We start from the raw sequence: 16,122 nt of genomic DNA on the forward strand, positions 1-16,122 counted from the left end.
CATTAAACCCTGACTCCATAAGTAAAGCTCAGCCTTATGCTGCAGCACAGCTACATCCCGTGGAAGAAAGCAGATCAAGGGAGAAATGCAGAGTTTCCCTTCAGAAGCTGCTAAGTCTGGTTTTGCACATGTACGTCATTTGCAACCACGTCATCATCAAAGGAGTGAGACCTTATATCTGTGGGGTGAAAAGCACTGCGGTGCTTCAGAATCATCAAAGAATACTGAGCTTTGTGCAACAGTCCTGAGGCACTTAAATCGCACTTTTTTTGAAAGGTTCCAAAAGTGATCCATTTCACCATTCCAGGTACAATAGGGAAGTACTGGAATTAGTAGAGAAAACACGCCCTTGAAGTCTGACAAGGCCCTGCTTGAATCCTGCTACAGCATTTACTAGCCGCTAAATGAACCAATTCCTTAACCCCTCTGAGAAGGCTTCCCAATCCACAAAAGGGGGCTGCCACCGCCCACCTGGGAGGCATGGATGTGAATGCAACACGCAAGTAGGGCGGCCGACTGGTACCTGACACAGGGCCTGGCTAGTTTATCTCCGCTGACCTTCTCCCCCTTTAAAGTTGCACTGTTCCCCCAGTAAGGATCAAGCCCCCGGAACAAACTGCCCGTATCTTCTGTGTATCCCCGGATACATGCCTTACGATTAGGAGGCCAGAAAAACTGCCTCGTCCCCAGTCACTATCAATGTTCTTAAAAGTCTGGGTATTTTTAACTGTATTTTTCAATGAGACTATTCCAGAAATTTCCAAGCACCATTTTCCAGGTTGGCTCCCCTCCCAGCGCCCATCCATTCTCACCTCAGAAACTCTGCGTGATTGCTTCTGTTCATGGGAAAGCGAGTCCGGTAGGGTGGGGACTCCCAAGGACTCCCCCCCCACAGGTGAGTGTGACTACCTTCACCCCACTCTGACTCCAGCTTCTGAGGATTCTCCCCTCCCAGACCCTGCAGCCTCTGCAGCTTCCCAAGACACACACGTGGCCACGACCCTCCCTTCAGATTTCTTCCTGGCTGGCCCTGCCCTCCCTCCAGCCCCTTAAAGATAAATGGCTTTTGTCTGAAAATCGCAAACGCCGCTGACTGACACACCATAGCTGCATGGTCTGGGCTTTCCTCCAACACAGGCACAGCCCCGCCCTCCCTCAGCCTAAGTCTGCACCTCTCGAGATGATCTAATTCACATGCAAGGCTGTGAACACCAGTTAAGAATGACGACTCCCAATGTGAATCTCCAGTCCGGCTCCTTCACCTGAGCCCCAGTCTCATAGACACGAGTGCCTCTTTGAAGTCCTAACTTGAATGAGAAATGGCATCTTAAAAATGCCTCATGTCCACCATTTACTCTGGAATTCGAATCCTGGCAGGTATCTCCCAGACTCCCCATTTTAGTAACAGCCCCAGCACCCAATGAGGTGTCTGAGGTCACATTCAATTTCCACTGTTCCCTCCCCCAAGCCCTGCCCTGGAGTCAGTCCTATTTTTTCCATTGCTAAGCCCATATCAAGTCTGGTTCTGCAGGGACAACGGCCGGAACCCTAGAAGCTCACAGCATGGTGCACTGAGTCACAGTCCTCCGTAGGGAGCTCCCTGGAGAGGGAGGCATCTCCTGGCATGGGTCACCTCAAAAGGCACTGGATTCTCACAAAGGAGGCCCAGGAGAAGGGACTCAGATTCTCCCGTGGTCTGAGCTTTGAAGGGCCCGAGGTCTGGGGGAGCTCCTAATTAGCAGACACAATTGCCAGTGAGCAGATGAGGATGGAGGATCCCAGGAAAGTCTGTTCTCAATCCGACCTCTGGACTCTCGGGAGCCACGGGAAAGGCCTGTGTCCAGGGCGCAGCCTGGCCATCACAGATCCCAGCCTGCATTTGCCAACCCAGACTCCATCTACTTGCGACATTTACTTCTATTCTGTTCCCCACCCAGAATGGACTCATTCAGATATTCTGGCCTGACTCAAGCGAGGCAAATTCAGTGAAAAATGAAGTGTCCGCTTTTGGACCAGAACATGAAAGGAGAAACAAGGCCTCATGGACAGCATGATGGTGGTGGCGAAACCCTTCCCCCGGGTGAGATGAACCAGGGTAGGGGTGAGAATGCAAGTTCCTAGGTCGGCCAAACCATCTTCCTTCACGGTTGACTGGGGTGTTGGAGACTCACTACCGCAAACTAATGACAAGGCCGACAGTGGTGGACGTCAGCTGCAACAGGCACGGAGACAGCTATTTACTGCCACCATGGGTTAAAAGTAAAGGCCGGGGCAGGGAGGCCTGCACGGCTGCTGAGGCAAACCACAGACCCGGCTCTGAATGCCCTCTGGCTGAAGCAGAGAGGAAGCTACGGTCCCCTTTAGCAGTCCTTGTGTCCACCAGACCCAGGTGAGCCAGCTAGTTAGGAGAAGGCCATGTTGTCCTGATACTCAGAAAAACAAGCCTCGTAAAGGGAACAAAAGAGTGGCATGGATTTTAGACACAATTCTGCCCCTTTATGAAGGCAAAGTAAAGTTAATGGCACGGGGAAGTTGAACGCAAAAAAAAAATTAAATAACAAAATGATGACTGATTCCTCCAACAGCATCCCCTGCAGCCACTCACCCCCGAGCCGGCCACATCCCCACCAGGGACCACCGGCCAGGAAGCTCCGTCACTCACGTCACGCATGTCATGCACGTCACACAGCAACAGCCAGGAACCACGTGCCGAGCACGTTTGTGTAAAAGCAGGAATGGAGCAAGATTCTGCAGACTTTGACTTTCCAAGTTTAAATACTTCATGAAAAGAATTCCTCAGCAGCTGCCTAAATCAATTCGCATCTCACTTTTTCAAAACATTCAAACAAATTTAATAAGGGCGCTTTTGTCACCAAATATAAGGAGGACCAAAAAGGTTCCTCAAAGCAAGGATTTTAACAGGTATCAAACTCCAGTGGGTGATGGGCTAACAAGACAAATATTCCAAAAAATCAGAAAATAAAAAGATGACTAGGATAATACATGGATCAAGGCAGCTGTTAAGTTTTTGCTTTTTAAAGAGATGAAGACAGTACGGAGGGAAATCTGGCTATTTCAAATGCAGGGTGTGAACAGCCCACATTTTCAGACGCAACAACATGCTCACTGGGCAGTACAAGAGAAAAAGGAATAAAGAAAAAGGAAAAGAGGAACAAGAGAAAATTAGAAACACACAAGAACAAACATGATTTTCACAGCATGTACAAGATTTACGTGAGTGTGTGAGGCCAGGGACGCGGGGACGATGGGACCCACCCTCACCTCCTGCTCCAGGGAAGGCAGGGGCCTGAGGGGAGTGGTGCTGCCGGGGGACCCCAACGTGGTCAGCACCCCTAACCGAAACTCCACCTGCATGCGTCTAGGCAGCTTTAGAGCTACAAATTTTGGTCGCATTTCAGGCTCGACAGTTGTACTCACGTCCACCAAGAGTAGCAGGAGAGAATTAGTCTCCTCTCCTGCGCCAAAGCATTGTTTAAAAAATTAATGACTGTGGAATAGTAAAAGCAACAATGAATTAAAAGAGACTGGAGGAGAATGTGCTTGACCCGAGCTCACTGGCCGCGTTATCTCATTGACGTTCAGATGCTGGCTGTGCCCTTATGATACCAGAACAGACAGGCCCACAAGGAGGGAGTTTTAATGCGCTGCTGTATTTTGATGCCGGAAGCCATGCCTGGTACACGAGGTTCTTGGTAAACAATGGTGACAGTGTCAACCACTATGGGCTAAGTACACATCCAGCTACTAAGCCAAATCCAAAGGGCAGACTTCAAAAGGCAAAAACAAGCTGACATTCTCTGGTGGGTTTGTAGACTCAGAGCCAAGCAGTTGCTGAGCAAAAATGTCACCAGTACCTCCTATGACAAAAGACGAGGCACTGGCCAGGGGACTGGGGCAGGGCTCCAGGCTTCCACTGCTCACCCACCTGCCTGTCCATGGGGAGAAGGTGGTCGCTGCTTATGTTGCACTGATGCACCTACCTTGACTAATGCCTGAGGCCTCAGCAGGAGGTGACATGAGAGGTGAACAGAGCCAGCCTCGGTGTAGCACAGTGCTGGCAGCTATTCCCTCAGCAGTGTCCAGGCTCATAAACATGCCAGCTCATCTCCAAGAAGCAGAACGGGAGTGCGGGCATGTAGATCACAGGGCCCTGTGTGGACAAGTACAGATCATGGTCACGACATGCCTTGCCCCTTCCTTAAGCCATAGAGGTATGTTCGGGAGGAACAGAAAATTCATCCAGAGCCCGCTAGGTGGGCTCTCACAGGTGGAACTTGGGTACCCTTTGCCTCTCACACACAGGGCTTGTCTGGACATTCTTTTTATCAATTCTCTAGCATCTTATCCTCCAACTTACCAACAACCAGAAAGTAGGATCTGATCTTAGGTAAGTTCAAGAATCACAGAGCACCTCCTCCACAGCGGGCCAGGCAGCACGTGCCAGGTCCTCTGACCGTCACCTGTGGGACCGCCATGAGCGCTCTCCAGACTCAAGGCCCGAGGAGGCCGGGGGGACACAGCTTCCCTCACTCTCCCCAGCAAAGGGGGACCACCTGTTGGCAAAGGCATCTCACCCTCTTCTTCCCGAGGAACAGCATGATAGATACACGTGGAAACAGAGCAGGTGGGGTTAAGGCAGCCCAGAAGAGCTCCTCTGTATTTCCGAGGCAAAGTGGGGCCGTTGACTTAATCACAGGGAAAAAGTGATGATGAACATTTCCCTGCTCTGTCCCATACTTCATGATACGCCTTTCCCTGCATAAGGAGTTCATTCGGAAGTCCCTGGCGGTGTTTCTGATGTCCTAAATTGGCATGCTGGCTGTCGGGCAGGAAGAGAGTGCCTGAGCCAATCAAGTTCTGGGCCTGGGAGGCAGGAGACACTGGCTCCATCCCCAGCTCAACCAGCGCTGCCTCTCGGGATTCAGCATCTCATCTATAAGCAAAGGGATGAGACTGTCTCAGGACAGGCTGCCCAACAGAAATGAAATGGGAGCCATGTAAAGGAAGTTTCCCAGTTGCCACAATTAAAATGGTAAACAAAGAAACAAACCAACAAACAAAAAGAAAACTGGAAACTGATTTTAAGAACAGATCTTACTTAATCTACTGTATGTAAAATTCTATTATTTTGACATGTAATCAATATAGGAAGTAACAAGATAGTTTATATACTTTTACTAGAAAAGCCTCAGCGTCTGATGAGCATTTGACCTACAGCACATCTCAGCTCAGAGCAGCCTCCTCCCAGCTCTCCTAGCATCAGTGGCTGTGGCTACTCTATTGGACAGCAACTCCAGGGGTCCCATCATGGTCCTGGCTGAAAAGCGGGATTAAGTGTCCACACTAACCCTAATAGAATCTCTCTGAAACAAAGGCGGATTCACTTTTAAATGTCTGTAAACCGGCGGGCTGCACCTCCCTCCCCCCTTGGCTACAAGACAGCTCTCTTCCTTTCTGATTCCTTTCTGGATGTAGGGAAGCAATCCGGCACACAGCCAGGGTGGACTGGCCTCCAGGTACTTACCTGCTGTCTGTGTCCAGTCCCATGACGTCCTCCTTCTCAAACGGGATGTAGACGAGGGGGATCTTGTCCTTAGACTTCTTGGGGGACCCTTCCAGCCACTTGGACTTGGGCAAGATGAAGAGTGACTCAATGAAGTCTTCGACCCTCTTCTCTACCACCCTGCAGTCCTCGTAGTTTGAAGGACAAGTCGGTGGGTGGCTGTTCGGTTACCTTCCCATGCAGCACAAAGACAAAGAGCTAAGAGTCATTAAGCGTGGTGCCATACAGCTCGTCTGCATGTGGAGCTTCTCGAAGGCACTGGCCGAGACACAGTCGGTAATGGTGACAAGGCCCACGACCTTGCGGTGTGTCTGGAAGCCGCTCCACCCATTCTCAGGCACATAGTGGTAATTTTAGTGGATACAGAATGCCCACTGGGGGCCACAATGGCTGATATGGCTATCCAAGGGGATTCGCTTATAGATGCAAAAGAAATTCTCCTCTGAGATGATCCCCATGGGTTGGACCACAACGGGAAGGGTCTGGTGGTCCTCAGCACACTGCACGAAGTCAGGGATGCTCATGTTGCAGGCCCTGCCGAGAGGGGAGAGGAGATTGAGGTACATACTCTGCTGTGGGCTGCAGGCCCATTTGGGTGGTGGTGACCTGGTGTGTACCAGCCAGAAGGCAAGGGAAGCCAAAGCAAATCTGGGGGTACAGTTTGTCCTCAGAATCTGCACATGGCTACCGTAGCTCGGATCACATTACCCAGCTTTTGGTCTAGGCTTCCTGCCCCTGCAGAGAAAGGTCATTTCTTATTTTCTGTTTCCAAACAACTAGCAAGGCCCTAATGCAAACTCACTGCTCAAGAATGCTAAATAAAGAAATGAACAAAGGATCTGCTTTCCCCAACCCCCTTCAGCAGAAGATAAAGAAAAGGACTACAGTAGGATCAAAAGATCTAGATTTATGTCCAATATATTTGAATCCCTAAGTTTCATAATAATGGATAGGAAAACTTGCCTTGGGAAAGAGGGTACATTTCAGTGGTAGAGCACATGCTCAGCATGTACGAGGTCCTGGGTTCAAACCCCAGTAACTCATTTTAAAAAATGAAGTAAATAAATACACATAATTACCATCCTCAAAAAATATTTTTTCACTCAAAATTCAAAAAACCCCTTGCAATTCAAAAAACATTGTAAACTTGACTATATATCAATTAAAAAAAATCCTTGCGTTACAAGAATATATCTGGATTAAGGAAGTTTGCAAATGTAAAATGCCTAGGGTACCACCTGCAGAAAAAGTGGTGACTGTGCAAATTTACTATCGCTCCTTTATGAGCTATATTTCCTTTGGGGGGATTATAACCTCTCAGAGCTAATTTTCTCAGTTTAAAAAAAATAAACGTTACCTCATTCTCAGTACTGCTGAAGAATCAGATAACCCTATGAAAGCATCTGACCCACAGAGGTTACTCAATAAATGTTTGTTGAATGAATGAATAAACAAGCAAAGTGAATGCTGCTCCCTGCCACAGACCATCATAATGGTACTGCCTGCAAATCTCAAGCTCACGTTCCTTCCATCTCTACACTAACCATGTGGGTGACTTGGGCAGGCCTGAGTGATTCTCTAAGCCCCAGTTTAATTGTGAATAGAAATGAGGGCAATAATGCAAACCTCAAATTGTTAGTGAGACAGTAATGAATTGTACCCCAACTTTGCACGATGGAACCATTCAGGAAAACTGGGCAAAGTGTCCATAGGCCCTCTCCATATAATCTCTTACAACCACATGGGAATCTACATTACATCTCAAAATAAAATATTTAATTTTTTAAAGAGGTTATTGAGGTTAAGTGAGCTCACTGTCTCAAATAAGGGACACACAGTATAAATGGGACAATGCCCAGCCCATGAGATACACTCAGTTAATATTCCCACTGAACCCACTGGTACCTCCAACTTCAGAGCACAAGGATGGGTCCTCGTGGCAATAGGCCACTGCACCTGAAGCTAAGAAAGCTAACAGTGCCCACTTCCAAGAGCCCCTGTCACCACCATTTTTCTAATTTTCTATTTGCAATTTTTTACTTTTTATTAAATAGAGACTCCCAAATGCATAGCCTTCACCTGACCAGACATCATGATGGCAGCCCTTCAAAACCTGACCACAGAGATCATGAAGGCAGCCCTCCTTGGTGAAACAATAAAATGAAAAGCCATTTCCACAAGACCTCTGTGTAAATCTAATAGGGAACTTCATCCTGGACTGATGAAGAGGACTGGGAAGTTGGGGGAAGTCTGGGGCAAAGAGAACTATGGGCCACCTGTCCCACGATGGACTTTAGACTCAACCTCACCCTCCAGGAGCTTCAAAATACAAACCGACACAGTGCTAAGGACAAGATTTTTTTTTTTTAAATCTCTGAAACCCTAGCAGGTCTGTTTCTACCGAGACAAAAATGGATTCTGTGTATAATGTTTCACTAAAGCCCTAAAATATTATCACCCCAACTTGACACATTAAGAAACTGAGGTGGAGAATTTTATCACATTGTACAAGATTAGAGAGAGGCCACGTCAGACACTATTTAAATCCAAGCCCCTGCTCCAATGCTCACACTAGAAAGTGTGACATACTGCCCCTTTCCTGCACTCTCCCTGCAATAAATCTCTGAAGTCTTTTCTGTGACACCTGGAATCACAGTCACATCAATTTTCCACAAAGAGCTATGTCACTCCTTGGAGGATTTATCAAAATCTAAAGGATTGGTTTGAGAGGAGAGATTTGCATTTTCTGTTTCTCAAAGGGACCATGGCTTTAAAAGAAACTGAAAAGCGCTTATCTAGTCTAAGCCCTCATTGTGCAGAGAAAGAAACGGAGGCTGAGAAGAGATGAGGAAAGTTCCTTATTAACAAATATTCCCTCAGCGCAGCACCAAGCCAGCCCTGGGCACTTCTGTGGGAGGATCTGGGAGTCCAAGGAGAATGAGTGTTAGAAAAAGGAAAGAGAAGAAGCATACAAGGCCCTGTCTCTACACCACCATACCATGAAATTCCACCAAATTACCCAGTGTGGGTGCAGCCAATATTAAGGTGGGCTAAACAGGTTATAGAAACCTGGAATTCTCAACCATAGTGGAAATTCCAACATTTACTGTGCCTTTTTCCCAGTTCAAGCATCAACTCAGTGGGCACTCTCTACCAGGGACTACACGAGGCCTGGAGTTCTCCCAAATACAGATCTCTATTACCCCGTGTGAAAACCACATAAAGGCCACCAGAAGAAAAGTGCCCACAGATAAGATGGAATTCCTGAAACTGAAAACAGCCAAAGAGCATATATTACTAGGAAAAACAGTGCTCCTAGAAATGGACTCATGGACATAGAAAGCAAACTGTGGTTAGCAGGTAGGAAAGGGAGGATTAACAGATACACAGTAATAAATATAAAATAAATGACAGGATCCTACTATATAGCACAGTGAACTATATTCAATTTCTTGTAATTAGTTGTACTAAAAACAATCTAAAACATATATATATACATATGCATATGTTTATAACTGAATCTCTGCTGTACACCTGAAACTAACATTGTAAATTGACTACACTTTAAAAAAATTAATTTAAAGAAATAAGTAAAAATAAAATCAATGCCATTAAGACAAAATAAAAGAACACTCAAATCTCCTTAGCTGTAGGTTGTGGAGATTTCTGGTTGCAAGCACCAACTCCACTGGATCACTGCAGCACTGGCTCTCACTCTTTCTGACCATCAGAGAATCACTTGGCTTCACTGAGGTTGCTTTTCTTTTCTGTGAATTGTTACAGTTGCAACTAATGATGTATAGAATCTCATCATACACAAGCCCAAAAATTAGTGAGGACTTCCCATGGGTCAGGCTCTGGACAGATAAAAAGATAGGGCCCCAAATATATTCATGGGTAGAAGAAGTTTATGCCATAACGACATTAATTCTTCCTGATTTGATAGACAGATTCATTGCAATTCTGATTAAAATTCCTACCAGATTTTTCATGGAATGTAGGAAGTTAATTTATGGTCAGGAACAGCCAAGAAACTTCTTTAGAACCACCACTGGGGAGGGGTGGATAGGTCATTCAATTCCACTGCTCTTTCTGAAGTGATGAAAACGTTCTGGAATAATAATGGTTGCACAACTGTGAATATGCTAAAAGCTGCTGAATTGTAACATTTAAATGGATGGACTTCATGGTGTGTGAACAAAATCACTATAAAGCGGTTATATGAAAAAATATTTCTTGACAATTATTTTTCCTTTTATTCCACTTGTCTGCCCCACAATTTAAGAAAAACAAAAAACCAAAACAGACCAAACTGTGCCAGGAGCTCTTTAGCACTTCAATGTCCCTGGATCTCCAATGCCTCTGGTGGTGCTGTTCCTGTACACACACTAGCTGGGCTGGTCTAGTTAGGGACTGTAACTATCTTTTTAAAATCGGCGGTCACACGTTTCACCCTGGGAGAGGGAAAGAAGGAGGATGTCACAGCCTCATGCCTTCAGCTCATTTTTAACTGAACCAAGCCCTGCTTTCAACACTGTAATCCCTCGCACTATAAAAACACGTGACATCAAGAAGCACTGCCATCATAACACATGAAAGTGTTCAAGGTACTTACCTGGGGCAGAAACACTGAGGGAGGTGACCGAAGCTAGCTCAGCACTGATGATCCCTTTTCCCGACTCCACCAGGAGAAGCTGGGCATTACAGCCTGAGGCTCTCAGCCCAGGGAGCAGTGCCCACACCACTGAGCTGGTCCTCAGGGAGCGGGAAAGGGAGAGGAGGGCAGCCCCGGGTTCGCGGGGCAGGGAAAGCGGGGGGGGGGGGGCGGGGACACGGGCTGCAACTCCGCTCGGAGGCCAGCCCCAGCCCCACCCGCCCACCCCTTCCAGGTCCGCAGACCACGCCCGCCAGGGTCACAGCCCGCCCAGTGGTTGGGACGGGCCGGCGGCCAAGTAGAGAAAGCCGGGATGAGAGAACTCGCGGGTGGGAGAGGGGAAGGGGACGCCAGCCGTGGACTGAGGGGAGCCCGGCTGGGTGAGTAGCGGCAGGGGCACACCTGGCCCTGGACAGCTGTGGCTGGGGCGCCAGGGCAGGTGGCGCGGCAGAGGGGTCTGGCCGGAGCAATTCAGCTGAACACAGGCTGACTGGCGCCCTGGGGGGCTGTGACAGGAGGACGGCCCTCCTGCAGCCGCCTGACCCCTTTCCCGGGAGCCCCCCACATTGCACTTCCACAGCCAGAGGCCCCGGCTCCAGGTAGGTGCCAAAGGCCTACCGGGCAACAGAGCCAAGAAGCCTTTGGGCCAATCCCCGGCTCGGAGTTGGAGCTTCCAACCAGTGGTCCAGCTGGTACCGACTGCGCATGCGCAGTAGGGCCAGCGATCCTCTGTGTTCTGTGAGGGAAGGTGGGGCAGCAAGGGAGGGAGAAGATGGGAGCGGGTGCAGAGGACGGGAAAAGTGGGGGGAGACAGATGGACAGGAGGAGCAGAGAGATGGGAGGGATCTGGAGAGGGGAGGGTCGTAGAGGAGATGGAGAGAAAAAGCTTTACCTCTGTGGCACCCCGAAGGAGGCTGCAAACCTGCCTCTGTACCCTTCTGTAACCCTTCAAGGCCCGCAGCTCAAGTTTTACCTCCCGGATCCAGCCCTCCATCGGATGCTTCTGCAGAACCCCTACGGGTATCACACCCGTTGCCCCCACAAGGAGCTGGGTTTTCTGTTGCTCTGGGAACCAAGCACCCGCAGGTGTTGTCGCTCAGAACTACCTTTGGAAGAGTACATATTCCCCTTTTACACGCTGGGAAACAGGGAGGAAGGATCTCTGCCTTAGCTCCACTCTCCCAGGTGTTGGGTTGGCGGGGAGCGTTGTGGTACAAGATCAGAGCCCCAGACGGAGGAGACTGCCTGAGTGTTGATGCATAGTCCCCATCCCTCCTGGGTAAACCACACGCCACCCTAGTGGAACTATCAAGGGCTCACAGTAGTTCCCTGGGTTTGGGAGAGCTGTACTCATGTGAAGGAAAAGTCCAGCTGGGCTAGAAAGCTAAGTCACAAATCTTAGTGTGATAAGTGTCAGTTTACTGATCTAAATTCTGCTGGGCTAACTCGTAAATCTGAAGTATAATGTCAGTTTATTGAGCTAACAAGCTAACTCGTAAATTCAAGCTCAACAAGTGTCAGTAATGTGATCTTTTACAAATTGATAAGTTCCAATGTACTGATTCTTTGTGTTTTGTTCTTTAAGCCTTATTGGCTAATACCCCCTTACTTGTAATTAAGCCTTTAAAACCTCATGTGCATGTCTTGCAGGTGCTCAGAACTTCGGAGCAGAAGCCCCTCTGAGCCCGCTGGCATAAAAAATCCGAGAACTCCAACAATTCGAGTGGTGCTTGTTTCTTGGTTAGGCTGTTTCCATAACCCTCAGCTCAAGTGCCCAGCTTTCTAGGTAGATAGGAGTGTTACCAAGTCCAAATTCATTCTCCTCAGTGCAGGACAGGCCAATAAGTTGGGAGACCAGGTGTTGGGGCATGGAATAGCAAGTTTCTGTAGACCTAGATGGCAAACTAATGTCATGGAAAACCATCTCCCCAAGTCACAATTCAGGCCCTTTTCTAAGTGCTTGGTTGTTGCAAACTTCTTGGTGTAGGAATTCCTTCTTGTAAGAATTCTTTGTTCTTGCAGCTATCTGCCTGGGTCAGATCCCTGTAAACCTCCAACAAAACAAAAGTTTTTTTCTATTCTGCAATTTGTTATCTTTTTATGAATGAAATAGTGTTAAATATCCTTAAAGGCCAGTGCCTTCAGAATAGGCTCTCCTATATATTTTAGGCTCTAAGCAACATTGTTTTACAAGCAAGATGAATCCTAGGAGACAGAAGACAGGGTTAAATTCAAAGGAACAGATCTAATATGGAGTCAGATTTGTTCTGTTCTATTATCCGGGCAGAAGCCACTTGAGGATTTAAATCCCTTTAAGTTAAAAAAAAAAAGTTTAAAGGAATTTACATACATAGGTAGGACTGTGCAAAGCATATCTGGAAAAGCACCAAAAGGATAGTAAACAGTTGCATCTCCAGAGAGGGCTGAAAGAAGAGAGGATGAGGGAAAACATCTTTCACTTGTGTATTTTTGTGCTCTGTTTGAGTTTTTTTTTTTAACCATTTGCTTGTATTTCTTTTTCAGTTAAAAAAATGTGTAATGGAGCAAAGGAGTAACTAGCTTAGCAAATACAGCAGCCATGGAATCACTGAGTCATCACTTTTGATTTAAGCCAGAAAGCATTTATTGACTCTCTCCAATGTGCTCAGTGCTGTTTTAAGACTTCTTTTATTATTATTATTACTATTATTACTATTATTATTATTATTATATGAAATTATAACATGGTATACCACACCCTGCCCATGGCTGGTGGAAAACCAACTGAATTTTTATTGAGTTGTTTTCCAAGGAGTATAGATGTGTTATAAAAAGAACACATATTCAGGGCAAAACAGGCGGAGTGCTTTTCCAGCAGGCCAGACAGCTATGAAGGGTTTTCAATAGAGGCGCCCAGAAGCTGAGAGACACGGCCACTAGGACACTACAAAAAGCTGTCCAAACTGCCTTCTCCATGGGACTACTGAAATAGGAAAGAACAAATCTGACTCCATATTTGATCTGTTCCTTTGATTTTAATAAAGCCATGTTAATATGCTCCAGTCTTTTCATGGGTTATGATGTCACAGAGGAGATGGACAGGTCAACAAGGAACCACTCTGCCGTGATCACAGAGCCGGGGAAATGGATGGGCTGCAAAATGTATGACGCAGCCACAACTGTGCCCGTGCTTCTAGGCAGGTACACAAAGTCGCTTCGACAAGGTGTCAAACACTTGTGACCACGTCCTCATCAACAGACATGTATTAAAGAGAAATGGAAACATATAAAAGACCAATACCCTTTCTGGGTACACTGTCCAAAGAGCAAAGTCTCAGTTTGACAACTGGCCATCCCGGTTCCCTGGGATTCATTCTTGGAGAACCTTAAAAACCACTCCTCTGTCCTCAAGAAGTGCTGCATATTTGTCCTATCTTTGGCTCAGGGATGGAGCACGTTCAAGTGAACTTTAATGTCTGCAAAGATTTGATTGTTTTTCTCCGGGTTCACTTGTCCATTCCAAACAGGCCTGAGCTAAGTCCATCTTCCGTAAGATCTATTCCAGTGACAGCTCATTGAGCCTGCAATTAAAAGCCAAGTGAACAAGACTGTCCTCAGCTAAAAATTTCACCCACCCTTCCCTGTTTTCTTAATCTCCTCTCCTGGCTAATTTCAACAGACTAACACCTCCCTCCACCAAGATACCCAACTATGTCATTTTGTCTCCCCAAAGAGAAAGTAAGTTCCATAAAAGAGGAGGCAACTACATAGTCACCTCTGAATTCCTAGCTTATAGTAATGTCAATAAATAGAACTATGATTATGGCTACTTTCCTTTAAAACCTTTCTGGTTATTTGAATGAGACTTTGGAAGAGAGGTGTTTGTGGTCAAGTATCTTGATCCACAGGACTCTGGAGGCCTTTTTCTGAATGGATGTTCACTGATTCATTCAAAACACATCTTCTCAATCAAGGACTAGCTGTGCTATTCTGCCAGGAGTTTGTGGTCACTCTCATGCCAGAACAGGTTTAAACTATATCCTTACTTTTGATTTGTTATTTTTCCCCTCTTCCAACAAAATTGACTTTCCTTAATTTCTTGCCTTGAGGAATATTTTTTTCCTATTTCACCCTTTATTTAACCAGGATTTCAGGATGGGCTTGGCCGATAATATGATCAGCCATCCAACTCCCAGTGTGAGAGGCATGGGGCTCCCCTCCTGCACCCCTGTCAAGGCAACTCAAAATCAGTTCAGGAGCCAACCAGCACCCCAGGGTTTCTAAGGCTCGTGTATCTCCCAGAATCCCTGCTTTCTCGTTTGTCTTGGCTTCTGAGGATTTCCCTTCACTTTCTTGACAATTTGTTGTGCAGCTTGAAAGATGAAGAAGGAAGGTTTTATTTCTTAATCAGCATTTTAAGCAACTTGTGTAATGAAGGTTTTCACGAGTTTCTAGAAACCTCCAATGCCAAGACAGAAAACACACTAGATTTTTTCTAATTTTAGCTCTCATGTGCATTTTTAATTTGGTTTTGTTTTCTTAACTGTTAACAGATATTTTTTAATTAAAAAAAAATAAGGCCCCAAATAGGATAGAACATTGAAGGGGAAACAAAATTAAAGGGCAAAGACAGAAAAATGATAAGTACTCTACAAAGTTAATAGAATACATACTCTGTGGATCAGATCAGCACTTCTCAGTAACAGCTAATTGAAACATGACCATGATGTAAAATATCTCTCCTGTCAGGACATGGCCAACAGAAAATAGAATTAAAACAACAAACAAATATCCTAAGTCTGGGCAGGTATAGAAGTCTACTAGCTAAATGTGTCTTCTTCTGGAAAAGAGGGAGACTCACCAGCTCTTTTCAGTGGAGCCTGAGCCCAGGGGAGAACAGTGAAGTGAGCTCTGTAAGTACCCAATTAGCAAAGTGAGTGATGAATAAAGAGACGTGAGCTTTGATGACAGACATGATACTACTATTGATTTGTCCTGTAAAGTATGTCTTCACGTCCAGTGATCAATACTTCGGCGTCCTCAGGGGTTGAGATTATAGGGAAATGCACAGCCCGGGCGCAGACCTCCTGTTTGAGCTCATGACACTGCACTTAGATGTCTCAAGGGCACCTCCAACTCCACCTGCAAAGAGCTGACCTCACGGTGCTCCTCCCATAGCCTTCCTGCCCAGGGCCCCTGGTCAGAGGGTAAGGTCTCCCTGTGTCTCACAGGCCCATCACTCACAGATGTGAATGGACCCCAATGATATCAGGGCCCAGATATCCTCAGTCACCGAGTCCCACCACCCTCACCTGACCTACAAGGTACTCACTGGCACTCAGCACTGACTCTGTGCTGGAGACCACGCTGCACACGTTATCTCACTGGATCTCCATAGCAGTCCTGGGAGGTCGGTACATCACTGCTTCAATTGATTAGATAAATTGTTTCACTTCCTTGAGTGTGTCATCCAAAGTGACACGGCTACTGAGCCACAAACCTGGGACTGAAAACCACTTGAAAACTGAACACTGCTACACCTCGCAGCCACCCTACTCTGACTCATCACATCACCTCCTGCCAAGCCTTCTAAATGTTTCCAAGCATTCTACAAGACAAAAGTGAACTACTAGGACACCCCACTCCCCTACTTAAAATCTGTCAATGACCGTCCACTGCCCTTAGGTGGAAGTCCCACCAGGCCTGAGCACAGCCGAATGACCCGGCATCCGCGTTCCCTGCGCAGCCACGCCACCTCACCCACCACGTAGCTCTACACGTGCCGTGTCCAGGACAGGGATGCTGACTCCGTACAACCCAGGGCTTGTCTCATTTGAACAATCATTACCTTCTTCAGTGATCATCTTCTTCATTGCTGACTCTCAGAAAAATGTTTTCTCAGGAT

This window comes from Vicugna pacos, chromosome 23 (assembly GCF_048564905.1).
Source record: "Vicugna pacos chromosome 23, VicPac4, whole genome shotgun sequence".
NCBI classification, from domain to species: domain Eukaryota; kingdom Metazoa; phylum Chordata; class Mammalia; order Artiodactyla; family Camelidae; genus Vicugna; species Vicugna pacos.